At 35.2% G+C, this 17,230-nt stretch overlaps 1 long non-coding RNA gene across 6 annotated transcripts; it reads left to right on the top strand.

The window, feature by feature from the left end:
* The first annotated feature begins 11,996 nt into the window (after positions 1-11,996).
* On the top strand, positions 11,997-16,913 carry LOC130982291 (uncharacterized). 6 transcript variants are annotated; one of them, XR_009087114.1, is made up of 7 exons: positions 11,997-12,569; positions 12,738-12,901; positions 13,187-13,276; positions 15,241-15,321; positions 15,498-15,611; positions 15,904-15,931; positions 16,400-16,913. It is a non-coding gene; the product is annotated as an uncharacterized LOC130982291 (long non-coding RNA). The 6 variants fall into 6 exon arrangements; XR_009087119.1 differs by having other exon boundaries at positions 11,997-12,574; XR_009087117.1 differs by having other exon boundaries at positions 11,997-12,595.
* The last annotated feature ends 317 nt before the right edge of the window (positions 16,914-17,230 follow it).

The following is a 17,230-nucleotide window of genomic DNA, read 5'->3' as shown; positions in this document are numbered from 1 at the left end:
TCTCATGCTCTCTTGATGTGCAGTTAAATGCTCTTCTACTGAGCTATGGACCCTTGAGATGAATCTCTCCATCTCCCATGACTCAGAGGTGGAAGCTTTTGTCTTCTCTTAGTTTCCTCTTTAGAGTCCTTTCAGGTTCAGGATCAGCTTCAACAAGAATGCCTTTTTCCTTGTTCCTGCTCATATAGGGAAGAAGAGAACAAGAAAAGAAAGAGGAATCCTCTATGTCACAGTAAAGAGGTTCCTTATTGTTAGTAGAAGAAGAAAGGAATAAAAGTGGAGAATCCAATCACAATGGTAAGGATAGAGGCAGTGATTGGAGATGAAGAGAGGTGAAGAGAAGTGTTAGTAAATAAATAATTAAATAGAAGAAGAGGAGAGATAGAGGATTTCAAAAATAATTTTGAAAAAGTAGTTAGTGATTTTCGAAAATTAAAGATAAGATATAATTAAAATTAAAATTTAAAACAATTAATTAATTAAAAAGAATTTTTGAAAAAGGGATGAGATATTTTCAAAAATTAGAGAGGGAAAAGTAGTTAGGTGGTTTTGAAAAAGATAAGAAACAAACAAAAAGTTAATTAGTTGGTTGAAAAAGATATTAAAATTAAATTTGAAAAGATAAGAAGATAAGAAGTTAGATAAGATATTTTAAAATCAAATTTTTGAAAAAGATAAAATTTTGAAAAAGATATGATATAAAAGATAGGATAAGATAGATTTAATTTTTTTTAAATTAAAATTAAATACTTAACTAACAAGAAATTAAAAGATAAGATTCTAGAATTTAAAGATTGAAGATTTCTTAACAAGAAAGTAACAAACTTCAAATTTTTGAATCAATCATATTAATTGTTAGCATAATTTTCAAAAATTTGAAATAAAATTAAGAAAAAGATATTTGGAAAATAATTTTCAAAATTTTCGAAAAAATAGAAAAAATGAAAAAGATATGATTTTTGAAAAAGATTTTGAAAAGATAAGATTTCAAAAATCTAAAATTTGACTTGACTTACAAGAAATAACTAAATTTAAAAATTTTTTGACTAAGTCAACTCAAATTTTCGAAATTTTGGAGAGAAATAAGGAAAAGATATTTTTTTTATTTTTGAATTTTTTTTATGAGAGAGAAAAACACAAAAGTGACCCAAAACATGAAAATTTTGGATCAAAACACAAGATGCATGCAAGAACACTATGAATGTCAAGATGAACACCAAGAACACTTTGAAGATCATGATGAACATCAAGAACATATTTTTGAAAAATTTTTAATGCAAAGAAAACATGCAAGACACCAAACTTAGAAATCTTTAATGCATGGACTCTAACAAACGAAAAATGCATATGAAAAACAACAAACAACACAAAGTAAGAAAACATCAAGATCAAACAAGAAGACTTGTCAAGAACAACTTGAAGATCATGAAGAACACCATAAATGCATGAATTTTCGAAAAATGCAAGAAAAATTTTTAAAGCATGCAATTGACACCAAACTTAAAAGTTGACTCAAGACTCAAACAAGAAACACAAAATATTTTTTATTTTTATGATTTTATGAATTTTTTTATATTTTTATTATTTTTTTCGAAAAACATTATTAGAAAAACGAAAAATAAAAAAAAATTTGAAATAATTTTTTGAAAACTTTTTGAAAAGAAAATTACCTAATCTAAGCAACACGATGAACCGTCAGTTGTCCATACTCGAACAATCCCCGGCAACGGCTCCAAAAACTTGGTGGGCGAAATTGTGATTCATGCTTGAATTGTTGTTCGAAATTAATTCCCCAGTAATGGCCCCAAAAACTTGGTGCTCAATACTATGGTCTAAATATAACCTCACAACCTCGCTCAACTAACCAGCCAATGTACTGGGACGTCCAAGTAATACCTTACGTGAGTAAGGGTCGATCCCACAGAGATTGTTGGTATGAAGCAAGCTATGGTCATCTTGTAAATATCAGTCAGGCGGATAATAATTGATTAGTGGGTTTTCGAAAATATAAAGAGATAATTAATTTATTAGTAAAGGATAGAGATACTTATGTAAATTCACTGGTAGGAATTCCAGATAAGTGCATGGAGATGCTGTGTTCCTTTTGAATCTCTGCTTTCCTGCTACTTTCATCCAATCCTTCTTACTCCTTTCCATGGGAAGCTGTATGTAGGGCATCACCGTTGTCAATGGCTACATCCCATCCTCTCAGTGAAAAAGGTCCAAATGCTCTGTCACGGCACGGCTAATCATCTGTCGGTTCTCGATCATGTTGGAATAGAATCCCTTGATTCTTTTGCGTTTGTCATCACGCCCAGCAATCGCGAGTTTGAAGCTCGTCACAGTCATTCAATCCCAGAATCCTACTCGGAATACCACAGACAAGGTTTAGACTTTCCGGATTCTCATGAATGCCGCCATCAATCTAGCTTATACCACGAAGATTCTGATTAAGGAATCCAAGAGATATGCGCTCGACCTAAGGTAGAACGGAAGTGGTTGTCAATCACGCGCGTTCATAGGTGAGAATGATGATGAGTGTCACGGATCATCACATTCATCAAGTTGAAGTGCAACGAATATCTTAGAACAGGAATAAATGGAATTGAATAGGAAATAGTAATAATTGCATTAAAACTTGAGGTACAGCAGAGCTCCACACCCTTAATCTATAGTGTGTAGAAACTCCACCGTTGAAAATACATAAGTGAAAGGTTCAGGCATGGCCGAATGGCCAGCCCCCCAAAACGTGATCAATAGTCTCTTAAGATGAAGAATAAAACAAAACTGAGACCAAAGATGTCTAATACAATAGTAAATTATCCTATTTATACTAGACTAGCTACTAGGATTTACAGGAGTAAGTAATTGATGCATGAATCCACTTTCGGGGCCCACTTGGTGTGTGTTTGGGCTGAGCTTGATCTATCCACGAGCTGAGGCTTCTTTTGGAGTTGAACGCCAAGTTGTAACGTGTTTTGGGCGTTCAACTCCGGGTCGTGACGTGTTTCTGGCGTTTTACTCTAGACAGCAACATGGAACTGGCGTTGAGCGCCAGTTTACATCATCAATTCCCGAATAGAGTATGGACTATTATATATTGTGGGAAAGCTCTGGATGTCTACTTTCCAATGCCGTTGAGAGCGCGCAATTTGGAGTTCTGTAACTCCAGAAAATCTATTTCGACTGCAGGGAGGTCAGATTCCAACAGCATCAGCAGTCCTTTGTCAGCCTCCTATCAGAGTTTTGCTCAAGTCCCTCAATTTCAGCCATAAATTACCTGAAATTACAGAAAAACACACAAACTCATAGTAAAGTCCTGAAATGTGAATTTATCATAAAAACTAATGAAAACATCCCTAAAAGTAACTAGATCATACTAAAAATTACCTAAAAACAATGCCAAAAAGCGTATAAATTATCCGCTCATCATGGAGCCAAACCACTGCATCTACCCAGGAAAATTCAAGACTCAGATAAAGTTTTTAAATCACATATCTTTCTCAACTAGGAGCAAGTGGGGGCGAACCACTACATCTACCCTGGAATACTCAAACCATAACCCAGAAGAAGTGTATCAACGCCACTGCATCTACCCAGGTAGGTATATCACATTCAGAATCAATTCAATTATAATATTCATCATCATCCTTCATTATCATAATCATTCTCATCATTCTAAATCAACATCAATCATCATCATTTCATATCGCATTTCGATCCATCTTTCTTCAATTCATTCTCTCAACTTATTAGGTCTTATTCCTAACCATTCTCTCCTCTATTACACAAGCTCTAGACTCAAAACAGGGTATGCATAGGTTTTAGAAGGCTAGAAGAATATTTGAGAATTTAGAAATTTACTTTTTGGCAAAACAGAGGTAGTCGCTCACACAAGCACCTTTTCACGTACGCATGAGTGTAAACTTGCAAATCTTGTGTAGCATGAGCATCAAAAAGTCATAGTCACGTACGCGAGCCACGTTCGTGTATGCGAGAGCACTTAGCTGAGCCAAATGCTCACGTACGCATGAGTGTTTTCGCATATGCATACATATCAGGTTTTCAAAAGCTGATATAATGTAGAATTCAGTTTTCTAGCCCAATTTTCAAACTTGTATAACTTTTTGTAAAAAATTTATTTTTCAACCATTCTTGAACCGCTAAAAAGATTATTAAATATATTTTCATAAAAGTTTAATTTTATTGAATTCCTAACTCTAAGGACTGAGTTAAGACCCACCGAATTTGGTCAAAAATAAGTTTTTTATCTAAAACTAGAATTTGCCAAATTTTAAGGAATTCACAATCCAAAGCAATTCAAAATCATATTAATTCACCCATAACCAAGCTCAGCATACATTTCCTTCATCCTCTACCTACCTGTCTTTCTATTCAATGTAATAATCTCCATTTATAATTCACCAGTTCTCATCTTATCAACAATCAATTTCAACAAATGGTAACCCAATCACAACCACATTGAATTCTCATAAATTCAATTTATCAATCCAACTTATAATTCATAGATACACAATGATCAACCAAATTCAATCTCAACAATACATTAATTACACATAATCCAATACACAATTCAAACATATTTCTAGGGACATCTAGCCTAGGATTTCATACCACATTACATGGTATTTAAATGAAACTTAAATCCTACCTTAATGTTGGCAGTTTTCAAAACTCCATCTACCACCAAGGCCTAACCTTTCACACCAATCATGCCAAGCTCCACCTGAAATCTTCGCAAACCAACTCAAGTTCCCAATGTGTACCAAAATCACTCAACAACTCTAATATAATCAATTTCATATATATATATATATATATATATATATATATATATATATATATATATATATATATATATATATATCAACCTAGGGTTCGTGAAATTTGATAAATCACAAGGGTTTAATGATTTCTTACCTTGCCCACTGAATATTGGTGATGAAACTCAACTATAGCTTATTCTTGAGTACCCCTAAATCATCAAAATCACAAGATTTCTCAATACTCAAAATCAATTTCGCAAGAATGGAGAGAAGGGAGAACTAGGCACAAAATTTAGATATTCTTACCATTTTTTCAGTTAGAAACGAAGTGCTCGACGAGAGCTTCGCGTGGCCACAATAGGCTCGTCAATTGGAGCTTCGGATAAAAAGTTATGAGCGCTTGAAATTTATGGAATTAGGGTTTGTGTTCTTCTTTTCTCTCTTCTCTATCTCAGCATTTAAACACAAATGAAGGGGGTGATGATGCTGAATTCCTAAGTTAATGAAGGTTATATATGTGGGTTTGGGCCTAACTTGGGCTCAGTTCACTCGGTTTAGCCTGTTAGCCCAATTTTTGGTCAATACCTTTAAGATTGGCATTTCTAATTCGTATTCTAAATATTTCTTTAGTCATTTCAGCAATTTTATTATTCTCATACGCAGTACTGGACAAACTTAATCTGGTACTGCTGGCTAAAATACCAATAGGCACTTTTACACATTTTTTTTGCAAAAAATTATGTTGTTTTCACTCGAAAAAATTTACCGAATCCAAATATCATCATCAATTTCCAAATTCCTAAGTTTTGAATTTTGACCCTTATTGACCCATATTTATTTGATTACTTATTTAATTACCATTTTACCAGACATTACATCTTACTCACTTAATGAAAAATTTTGTCCTCAAAATTTAGTTACCTATAAATAAGTTCAGGTAGTCCTTTCTCATGTCTGTTTCTAACTCCCAAGTATTCTCCTCAATTCTGACTCGACTCCAAGCCACCTTAATCAATTGAACTTCTCTTCCACAAAGCCTTTTAACGCTCACATCATCAATTCGAACCGAAACAACATGAAAAGTTAGATTCTCCTTTAACTGAACTGACTTGGGCTCCAATACATGAGTCGCATCCAGGGTATATGTAACGACCCAACTCCCAGTATGCCATGGTCATACAAGAGGCTAAGTGTTATGAACTTATCCTTCCTAATTATTAACTATTATTTAATATATGAGCGTGTTCCTTGTTAGAGCGATGCCAATTTTACGAGTAACTTTTTTTTATATTTAACTAATATCGTTGCGACCGAGGGAGTAAAATAAATAAACACACACTGATAGAAATAATAAGGAAGCATAAAGAAACATAACACAGCTGATAATATACATCATGTACACTATAACAAAACATGTAGTGTTCACAAAATATTAAGTTAGTTTACATCTTCGTCAACCTACATAGCTAATATATACACGACACTCCTAGGACCTGGCCCATACAAAAGCCGCTAAGCTGGCGCCCAGGTTAGCCTAAGCACTCTACAGCTTCTAGCTCTCGGGTGTACTAACATAAGTGAAAGACTAACTAACAGACAATGCCAGTCTAGAGTGTAATCAAAAGAATGCCCCTACTTCTATCAGACTATATCTACACGTGGCCGTTCAGAAGATCGTCATGTGGCTCGCCCATCTCCTCATCCTGCTCTATCTCTATCTCAGGATCGTCCTCCTCCTCTTCGTTCGCAGCTACAGCTATATCCTCAGACCCACCAGAAGCACTACTGTCACTATGTATAAAAAGATGTCTATGTGCCTCAAGGTGTAACTAGGAGAAGAGAAAGTCATAAGGAGCATCGGGGTCAAAAAGCAGGCTATACAAAGGATGTTGGAAGGGACGGTTTCGTAACACGTAATGTCTCATACAAGGCTCTGCACTCAAAATGTAGTAACCATAGTACACTGGATCCTCATAAACGTATAGGTCTTCGACTTCATAGAATATCACGCCCGTTTCCATCTGATGGGGGAAGAGAGAGAAGGGGGTAAGAACTGGGGAGTTCTTAGTAGGGTCGGGGTTATTAGTTACGTTCATTTATTTGGGGTTGATTAGCAGACAAATGATAGAATATAGCAAAGCAGTATACAGAAGATAAAGATAGAAAGAGAAAGTAGAGACAACAGAAAGTAGAACACAAATAAAAGAATACAAGAAAATAAAACACAGAAAAAGCATACAAGCAGAAAAATATAAAGAAATAGATCACACACAAAAAAGAATGCAACAGAGAATGATGCACAAACAAGAATGATGCATGTCTAGCCCTAGCGCGGCCATGAGCTCATGTGTCGGTTGGTTGCCCGCAATCCCGACATTTATCCGGTCATGAGTAATCTCGATTTCCCGAATACGATTTTATGTTCCTAAATAAATGCGCATATAATAATAGCCGCTCATTTAAGATAGCCTCTGCTTACTGCATAAAATATATATATACTCTGCTCTGCTCTACTCTAGGGAAGTGAAAAATAGCTGTAGGTGACTTAGTTTCCCTACAGAAGGTCTGGGTTGCATTAAGCAACTAGTATATATATACAAATATCTCTTTCTTATATTACTCTTCTCTTTATATCTTTTTACTCTATTCTGGTTTCTCTTTTCTCTGTATTTCTTTACTCTGCTCTGATTATTCTGTTTTCTGTATCTCTTTACTTTTCTCTGATTACTCTTTCCTTTGTATCTATATTACTCTTTTTCTCTTTATCTCTTTACTTTACTTTGGTTACCCTCTTCTCTGTTTTTCTCTACCCTGCTTTGATTTCTCTGTATAACGTATGTATTTAAAGCTTATGTAAATTTCGGTATGAATACTTAGTCTGTCCCAAGTATAGGTTCATTAAGTCTATACTGAAACAATTTAACTTTTCATATTATACCTAACCCTAGTCGTAACTCAAGGACTAACTATGTTGCCCTAGTTCGTTCACTAATCTCTATCTGTTTTTCTGTCATTAAAACTTTACTAACTTTTCTTTAGTTTTTATCTCTTCTTTAACTTTTTATCTTTCCTTTATCTTTGCCTCACTAACATGAAATTACCACTCCCTAAGTGTTTTATGAAGGTAATTATGAGATTCTGCGCTTAAAGTTGTCTTTCTAAAGCTTTTACAGAAAATTGCCTTTTCCGCATTATTTTATTATTTTTATTAAAATACTATTTTTAATTAAATATTATTATTTAATATTTTATTATTATTAATTATTTTATCATTAAATTTTTGAAAATTACCCCTCTTTAACCTTTAACCTTTAAAATTCACTTTTTACCACCCGTAACTTTTAATATTTCTACTTTAACCACCTTAACTTTCAGAAATTACCAAATAACCCCTCAAACACCAAAATAATTACAACCTTGCCCTTTTTAACATCTAAAAGGTGTTCTTCAATGTTCTTAATCACACTTAAAGTGTTCTTCCTGTTCTTCGTAAATTTTTCAGATTCTTTCTCTGTTTTTACCCATTTTTCAATCTTTTCAGCAACCGATTTTTACCATAATTCTTAATAAATTCCCAGCCACTAAAACCCTATCTTTCCCACATGATTTTAACACAAATTGAACCTTAATTTAAGGCGTAGGGTTTTGTTTTCCAGCTTCACTCAAGAACACAAATTCATAGCTTGAATTTCATCAAATTTCATCAAATTTTCATCAAATTTTCAACAAGAATCACTCATATAAATCATCAATTTCAAGCACAGCCAAACCATATCATAAACACACAAATCAAACACAATCAATCCAGCTTAAATTCGTCAATCCCTACCTAGTTTTGTTGCTCCTAATTCGGTTATGTCCTTAGGTGGTTCTTAAGCACTTTTTCCTCCTAAATCACATCAAGAACAACTTTAAATCCACAAAACCTCAACTAACCAAATCTTACTCAGCATGTTAGGAAAAGATTTCTCACCTTAGACTTTGTGGAAATTAACGTTTCTTGGCCTTCAAGTCAAGTTAAGCATGATTCCTAAGGAAGAACATCAAGAAAACACATGTTTAAGCATGTTTCCTTGAAACCGAAGAAAAAGGGCGATGGTGCAGCCAACTCACCTTGATTCCAGCCTTGATAAGTCTTACAATTATGTAGAGAAAGAAGAGAGGATCATTTTGGTTGGATTGGAATTTTGATTTGAGTTTTAGTTCAGTAGAAATCAAGCTTTGAAGATTTGGAACTAATTAAGAACTTTTCTCTCTTTTTCTCTCTTCCTATTTTCGGCCACAAGGAGTAACTGAACCAGCCTTGTGAGTTTTGGGGGTGTAGGGTGAGTTGTGATTGGTTGGCTTTAAGGTGGATTAAAATAATATTAAAATATCTCAGGTGTATAACTACTATAACTAGATGTATCAGAACACTTATAAAAACATCTCTAAAAATTCTTTTCTAAGATACTAGCATAAATGACACTAGCAACATATTTAATATGAGAATATAACATGTATGATGAGGCATTAGAATTGTTAAATTCATCAGAGAGTGCTGGTGCTAAGCTGCACCAGTAAACTGTGAACCCGGTTAAACCAATTTCCTATTTTTAACTAAAACAAACCAGGTAACCTTATAATATCATTCAAAAATCTTCTAATCATAATATAATGATAATATTATATTATTATCTCTCTTTTCTCATGAATCTAGTCCGGTTCATCAAACTAAGACTATTTAAGAAAATCAGAATCAAAACTCCTAACCGATACAGTTCAAAAACTAGGTTCTTCGCGATTGCGTTATCGAGCTTGCCCAAAAGAGGTTCTAGCTTAAAGATGACATAATGACAATGAAGATTGAGATGCTTGATGATAAAGTAGAGGTGTTTCCTTCACTGATCTTCCGGAGAAATCCGTGCCTTCAGAAAAGATCTCGCGTACTCGAAAAACTAGGTTGTTATAGTATTCTTCCGAAGTTGCAAAACGTGGAACACGTCATGCAAGTTCAAATGATGTGGCGGCAAAGCCACTTGATAGACCATGGAACCGATCTTCTTCAAGTCCTCAAATGGGCCTATGTATCAAGAATTCAACTTCTTAGTCTTAATTGTTCTTCCAATGCCCTTTGTAGGAGTAACTCTCAAGAATACATGTTCACCCTCTTCTAACTCTAACGGCTTTCTCCATTGATTTGCATGACTTTTTTTATGACTTTGTGCAGTGTGGATCCTAGCTATAATTCTCTTGATTTTCTCTTTTTTCTCAACTATCAATTCGGGACCTAAGATGCTTGATTTTCCAAATTCATAACAATATAGAGGCGATTGGCACTTTCACCCATACAATGAATCATAAGGAGCCATCCCTATGCTCGCATGATAACTGTTATTATAGGCAAACTCTACTAATGGCATATACCTATCCCAGCTCACTGATTGATCCAACACACATGCTCTCCACGTATCCTCTAAAGTCTGAATTGTTTTTTCTGATTGTCCATTTGTTTGTGCATGATAAGTCGTACTTAAACACAATCGTATACCAAATGCCTTCTAAAAGGCTTTTGAAAACCTTGAAATAAATTGGGGATCATGATCCGACATAATCATAGCAGGCACACCATACAACCTCACAATCTCCTTAATAGACACTCTTGCCAACTCTTCTAAGGAATAATATAATTCACCCGAATAGGTAAAAAATGAGCGGATTTTGTTAACGATCTACAATTATCCTAATCGAATCGAATCCTGCCCGTGCCCTTGGCAAACCCATTACAAAATTCACAGTGATGACTTCCCACTTCCACTATGGAACTTCTAATGGTTGTAACGTGCCAAATGTCTTCTGATGTTCAATTTTCACCTTCTGATACGTCAAACACTTAGCCACATATGCCGCTATGTCATTCTTCATTCTGGGTCACTAAAACATCTTCTTCAAGTCGTGATACCTCTTAGTAATTTCAAGATGAATTGAGAATCCACTCTTATGAGCTTCAGACAGTATCTCACTTCACAAGTTTCTCACTCTAGGTATGTGATCAGCGAAATTGTGATCATCATAGAGGGATTCACCATCTTTTTGCTTGCAGGTTTGAACATCCACTCTAAGCTTGCTCAGCTTTTGAGGAGGAAAGAACTTAACCAAGAAGTCCATGACCAGTTTATCCCAAGTGTCCAGGCTATCTTTAGGTTATGAGTCCAACCATGTTCTAGCTCTGTCTCTTACAGCAAAAGGGAAAAGCATGAGCCTGTAGACTTTAGGATCTACTCCATTAGTCTTAACAGTCTCACAGATTTGCAAGAACTCAGTTAAAAACTGGTAGGAATCTTCTGATGGAAGTCCATGAAACTTGCAGTTCTGTTGCATTAGAGCAACTAGTTGAGGTTTCAGCTCAAAATTGTTTGCTCCAATGGCAGGAATTGAGATGCTTCTTCCATCAAACTTGGAAGTAGGTGTAGTATAATCACCAAGCATCCTCCTTGCATTATTGTTGTTGGGTTCGGCTGCCATCTTTTTTTCTTGTTCGAAAATCTTAGTAAGGTTGTCTCTGGATTGTTGTAATTTAGCTTCTCTTAGTTTCCTCTTCAGAGTTCTTTCAAGTTCAGGATCAGCTTCAACAAGAATGCTTTTTTCCTTATTCCTGCTCATATGAGAAAGAAGAGAACAGAAAAGAAAGAGAAATCCTCTATGTCACAGTATAGAGATTCCTTTATGTTAGTAGAAGAAGAAATGGAATAAGAGTGAAGAACACTACAAGAAAAAAGGCCTATGGCCACGCTTTTTTCTTGCCACGCTTTAAAAGCGTGGCCAAAAGTGGTCAATGGCCATGCTTTTACGAGGGTGGCGATAGATTAGAGATTTGGCCACTTTTTTTTGCTACGCTTGAAAAGCGTGGCGAAAGGGGTCTATGGCCACGCTTTTATGAGGGTGACAATTGATTCGAGATTTGGCCACACTTTTTTTTGCCACGCTTAAAAAGCGTAGCCATAGCGAGAAACAGGCACACTTTTAAAGCGTAGCGATAGAGTTTTGTTATAGTGACATTTTAAAAGCGTGGCCGTTTCTTACAACTCTTTTAGCACACTTCAAAAGCGTGGCCAAAAAGTTAAAATTTATTTTTTAAAAAAAAGTTATAATTAATTAATTACATTACACACTCTGTTTGAAACCCTACCTTTCTCCTATCCTAACACTCTTCCAACCCTTTGTATTCACCTGAAAAGAAAAGCCCTTCCAAAAAAACCCTTTTCGAAAGAACCAGGTACTCCGTGACCCCAGCAATCCGGAGCACATCGCCGGTGCTCCCTGTTCCGGCATACTAACCTTACCCCTTTTTAATTCACAAACCCTAACCTAACACCCACCACACTCCCCTCCTTTCCCCTCACAACAGCACCGCAGCCCCACTCCCCCTTTTCCCCTCTCCAGCGCACACAACACAATACACTCACGCACCACCTCACCCACGCGGAAAAGGAGACCTCGAGGAAGGAGACGCCGCCTTGCTGCCAGCTCCGTCGAAGACCAGCCCGCCGCCGCTGTCGAGTCAAACCCGAGAAAGAGAGTGTGTGCGACGATGAGAGAGGAGGAGCCGTCACCAAACGCGTCGCCACCGCTGGAGGAGCTTCGCTCTTCACCGTCGCCGAGGAGGGGAAAGAGGAGCTGCTCCCGTCGCGCCAGTCACCGTCGTGCTTCCTGATTGTCGATGAAGGAGCCGCGAGAACCGTTGCCGTCGCGGAGGAGGGGGACGCGCGAGAGGGAGCCGTCAGTGTGGTCGCCGTCGCAGCTGTTGAGTAAATCTTCGTGCTTTTTCAGTAAATCTTCGATCATCTTTTAACTGAAACCATCTTACGAAATTTTACTAACAGCAAGTTCAAAATGGGTCTACTAATTTTCATTGAATGTTATGTGCTGTCTGAATTTATGTTTTATTGTTGAATTTTTTATATTTCTCAGGAAATCCAAGGAAATCAAGTTCTGGGTTGATTCTTTTCTTGTTCAGTAAGATGAGTTCTCAGGAAAAGTCTCTGACTTTGGGTGGAAATGAACAACAACATGTTGATGCTGATGCTGATGCAGCAGCTTCTTGCAGAAGAACAGTTTCTCTGCCAGCTCAAAAGGTACTACTATTGCAGAAGAACAGGTTCTGCTTCTGATTCTCTGCCTTTCATGATTGTTGGCTTCTTTGTTGATTTTTTTCCCCTCCTTTTCTTTTTTGATTTCTCTTGTTTTTCTATGATTATCCATGTCATCTGTTTGTGCTTTTCTTTCACATTCTATTTGTTTTTATGTTATGTTTAGTTTAGTTGATGATTCCTCAGACTGAGATTTTTTTTTTTCAAAGTCATGTGTAGTGTTTTTGTTTGATATATCATAGACTTGATCCTAATACTAGAACTAATTAGTTATGGTTGCAAAGTCGTCGTGCTGCCGTCTCCCTCTCCTTCACTCATCGCACCTCCGTTTCCATCTCTCAACCCTCCTCCTCGCCACCGGTCAGTGCCAACTCCCTCCCTTCTAATTATGGTAGTCAATCTGCTGCATGCTAATTTTGAAAATTGGATAACAATTTTGTCAATGATGAGATGCTCTTATATCCTAGTCATGTTTAATATTGGATGGAAATGTGTAGAAAACAATAATTCTGAACAATTTGAAATTCTTCTGGACTGCTTCCCTTTCCATTTTTGACTTTAAGCATATAGGCAGCTAAAATGGCATTGATAGATAGTTTTCCAATCAAACTTCCCTTGACATTCATATGATTGAAGTTCTATTTATATAACTTGGAAAAGGTTAGCAGCTTTTTCAAACAAAATTCATGTTTGAATTTAGTAAAACAGCAAGTATTTATATTTGGTTACTGAGTTCAAAGGTGCCAAAATGAAATTTGTTGATGCTAAACTTTAAATGGTAGTATTATATCCTGTATTTAGCATAAAGCAAATTTGCATTGATGTTTAATCACCTTATTCATGATTTTCTTATATTTTTTAGTTGCATATTTTTTTAATGGCTACTGCAATTTTCTAATGGTATATTTATATGAGATAAAATGTATTCATTATCCTGAAAGCATTTTTCAGATTTAATAGACCACCGAGTTTAAGATAAGGAAAAAAAGTATCCTACTTTTTTGGAGTCATGGTAGAATTAATTTCTTTTTATTATATTCAGAAATGCATCAAAGAATACAAATTTAGTTTATATTTCTATAGCTCACAATGGATCCTCTCAAATATGCTGATTACTTTTTTTTAAATAGTGGAATTTCTACCTCTTAATTACCTCTAAAACAAATAGTGGAACTTCTACATCTTAATTCCTCCGTTTCAAGTTTACTTCGTTTTTTTGTTTTTTTGTTTTTTTTAATCTACAATCTACAGAGAATTGTCCTAACTATTTTTGGCTTATCCAACAGCCATATTTGAATCTTGAGAAATTTTGGTTGAGTTCTACCAAGTTTCATATTGATTCATGGCATTACTCTTTGCTAAATGTTTCCAAAATCTGTTAAAGTGAATTTTGTTCGAATGATAATTTGTTAAAGCTATTCTTGTGTAATTGCTAATTTATACTTAATCAAATTTTGCAATTGAATTATTTTAAAAATTACAGTTTTTAATATATGAATGCTTTAAAAGTGCAAGAGTTGGTTGTGGCTGTGTTGTGTTGAATGTGTTAGTTGAATTGATTTATTTTGTTTGCTTAATATAATTTTTGGGTGTTATGGAATTATCGAATAGAATAGAACATGACAGATTGAGCTTTTAAGCTTAATAGAACATGACAGATTAAGCTTTTAAGCTTGATAGAATATGACATATTGAGCTTAATATCATTTTTGTTGAATGCGTTATGATTGCAAGTACTTTCCTTATGCTTCAATTTTAAGCTTCAAATGTCTCTGCACCTGAAAAATTATGATCTAAATTGATTCAACATATTATGCACCAATTTCAGTTTGCATGCTTCTGTTGAACATAACACTTGATCAATGAAACTTTTAATACCAATTAGAAAAAACATTCAACTACTTTGATCAATTTTCTAACTATTATAATTATTACTCAGTCATCTCATTATGTGTCCCAATACTTTCTTCCCTGCTGCTACAAGGACCTTTGCTGTTCTTCATTTATCTGCAATCTACACCAAAGAGAAAAAAAAATTATCAATGTTATTAACCTAGTATTATGTTCTTCATTTATTTGCAATCTACAAAAGATAATTGTTATTATGTTCTTCTAATTTGATTGCCTTGTATGGTGGAACTCTAGCATGAAATTCTCAATGTCAAAGTGAAAGTTTCAGTGGATGGGGATGTTTTTCATTGATTGATTCTATTAACCTGCTTATGAGTGTCTTCTTGTTAATTAGCTTTAGAGATAATGTTCAACTTCGTTACAAGTTTTTCTATCTGTTATGCATCTCACTGAAACCAATTTTTCTTTAATAGTTGGAGATCTACATGGAGATATTAAGCAGGCTAGATATGCACTTCAAATGGCTGGTGTATTGAGCTCTGATGGTCAAAACGGTACGTGTCCTGTTTTTAGAAACTGATAGCTTTTAGTTTTAATTATAATTTATTCGCTAGTCTCTTTTGCCAATGTGCATAGAATCAGAATATGAAGTTCTAAAGTAGTTGTAAGGTTTTGGTTTGAGATTTATCACTTTAACATTGTGGACGTTTATTTTTGTTTCTTGTTCTAGGTGTTGATTCAAGTTGGAGATATACTAGATCGAGATGAAGAAGAAATTGCTATCTTGTCCTTGTTGCGATCTTTGGATAAACAGGCAAAGGCAAAAGGTGGAGCTGTGTTTCAGGTTTGCCATTTTTAACTTTGACCATGTGAACAACTTTGGCCACTGTAAAACTCATGAACCACTCAAGTTATTGTCTCAAATAACTGAATGTCAAGGAGATGACAATTTCTTACTCATAACAGTATAGCTTCACCTATTAAATGTTAAACCTTCGTCTCCATTTAAGTCCCTTTACCAGAAATATATTGTATGCGTGGATATGAAAAGAATATATTTGATAGGCAAAAAGGAAAAGAAAAGAAAAGAAACCATAATTGAATTTTAATGGTTTTGTTTGTTTTGATTTTTGCAGACTCCAGAAGGAATTAACGGCTCTCATGGTATGTCTCATTTTGCTTGATTTATTTATTGGGGATTGGTCTTTTCTTTCTTTCTTTTCCCACCTTTATTAATCAGAAGAAGAAATCGGTTATAGAATCCATATGCAATTTGTATTGATTCTCTAGTTGCTAGAATAAACTTATGGTGCATGCATGTGACTGCAGGTGCAGTATAGGGCTACAAGAATGGTTAATTTGGTTGTGAATTGTTGAGTTAAAACATGTGATAGTTGCAGCAAAAAAAAAGGGGGAGGGGGGGCAGTTTGATTGTTAGCTTCCTATATCACTACCCTTTCCCTTTTTTGAAAACTTTAGGAACACAAAAAGTATAGTGGCTTTCACTATGAAAGAAAAGCCTTTGCTGGTTACAATTATTGTACGACTATAACACAGATTGTTGATAATATGTCTTTTCATTTTTTGGTTTGGTATAAGATGCACTAACACACAACATTTAAAATTATGCAGGGCAGTGCTGAATAATTTGGCTTACAATGATGATCAGTAATCATGAAGTTTTATATTTTGTAATGAAGTGTAAAGGAAGTAGATAATGTAACCCATGTTGGAATTGTAATTCATGTATTAGGAAATTGCTAGTGATGGAGACTTTGATTTTTGGTATTTTGTTAGAGTATATCATGTGATCAAACACTTTTTTTCTGTGACAAGTTTATGAAGCAATGATTAGTTGATTTAAAATTTGTAGTCATTTTTTAAATTTTAAAATTATCTATGATTTTGTAAGGTTTATAAAAAAAAGAGTGCCAATAGGTACTGAACTAACTTATAGCCACGCTTTAAAAGAGCGGCTATATTGTACAGCAACAATCTACACTTAAAGCATGGCTGTAATTTAGTTCCGTACTTATTGGCACGCTTTTAAAGCGTAGCCATATCTCCACTTGTCGCCACGCTTTGAAAGCGTGGCGATAAACGTTACAGTGGGTATTAACAGCCACGCTTTAAAAGCGTCGCTGTATCTCACAGCTATTGGCACGCTTTTAAAGCGTAGCCATATGTCTTGCTATTGGCACACTTTAAAAGCGTAGCCATATCTTGCTATTGGCACGCTTTAAAAGCGTAGCCATATCTCACACATATGGCCACGCTTTTAAAGCGTTGCGATCTGCAAAAGCGTGGCAAGAAAAAAAGTGTGGTGATAGGTCACTAAAAGCGTGGCGATAGAGCAACCGGCACCCTTGCAGTTGTGACCCTTTCAAAAGCGTGCCGGTAGCTCAAAAAACGTGGCGAAAAGCTATCGCTACGCTTTTTTGGACTTTTCGCCACACTTTAAAA

Source organism: Arachis stenosperma, chromosome 5 (assembly GCF_014773155.1).
Source record: "Arachis stenosperma cultivar V10309 chromosome 5, arast.V10309.gnm1.PFL2, whole genome shotgun sequence".
NCBI lineage: Eukaryota > Viridiplantae > Streptophyta > Magnoliopsida > Fabales > Fabaceae > Arachis > Arachis stenosperma.
The sequence above is the reverse complement of the archived record's forward strand: the minus strand, read 5'-3'. Positions and strand labels throughout refer to the sequence as shown.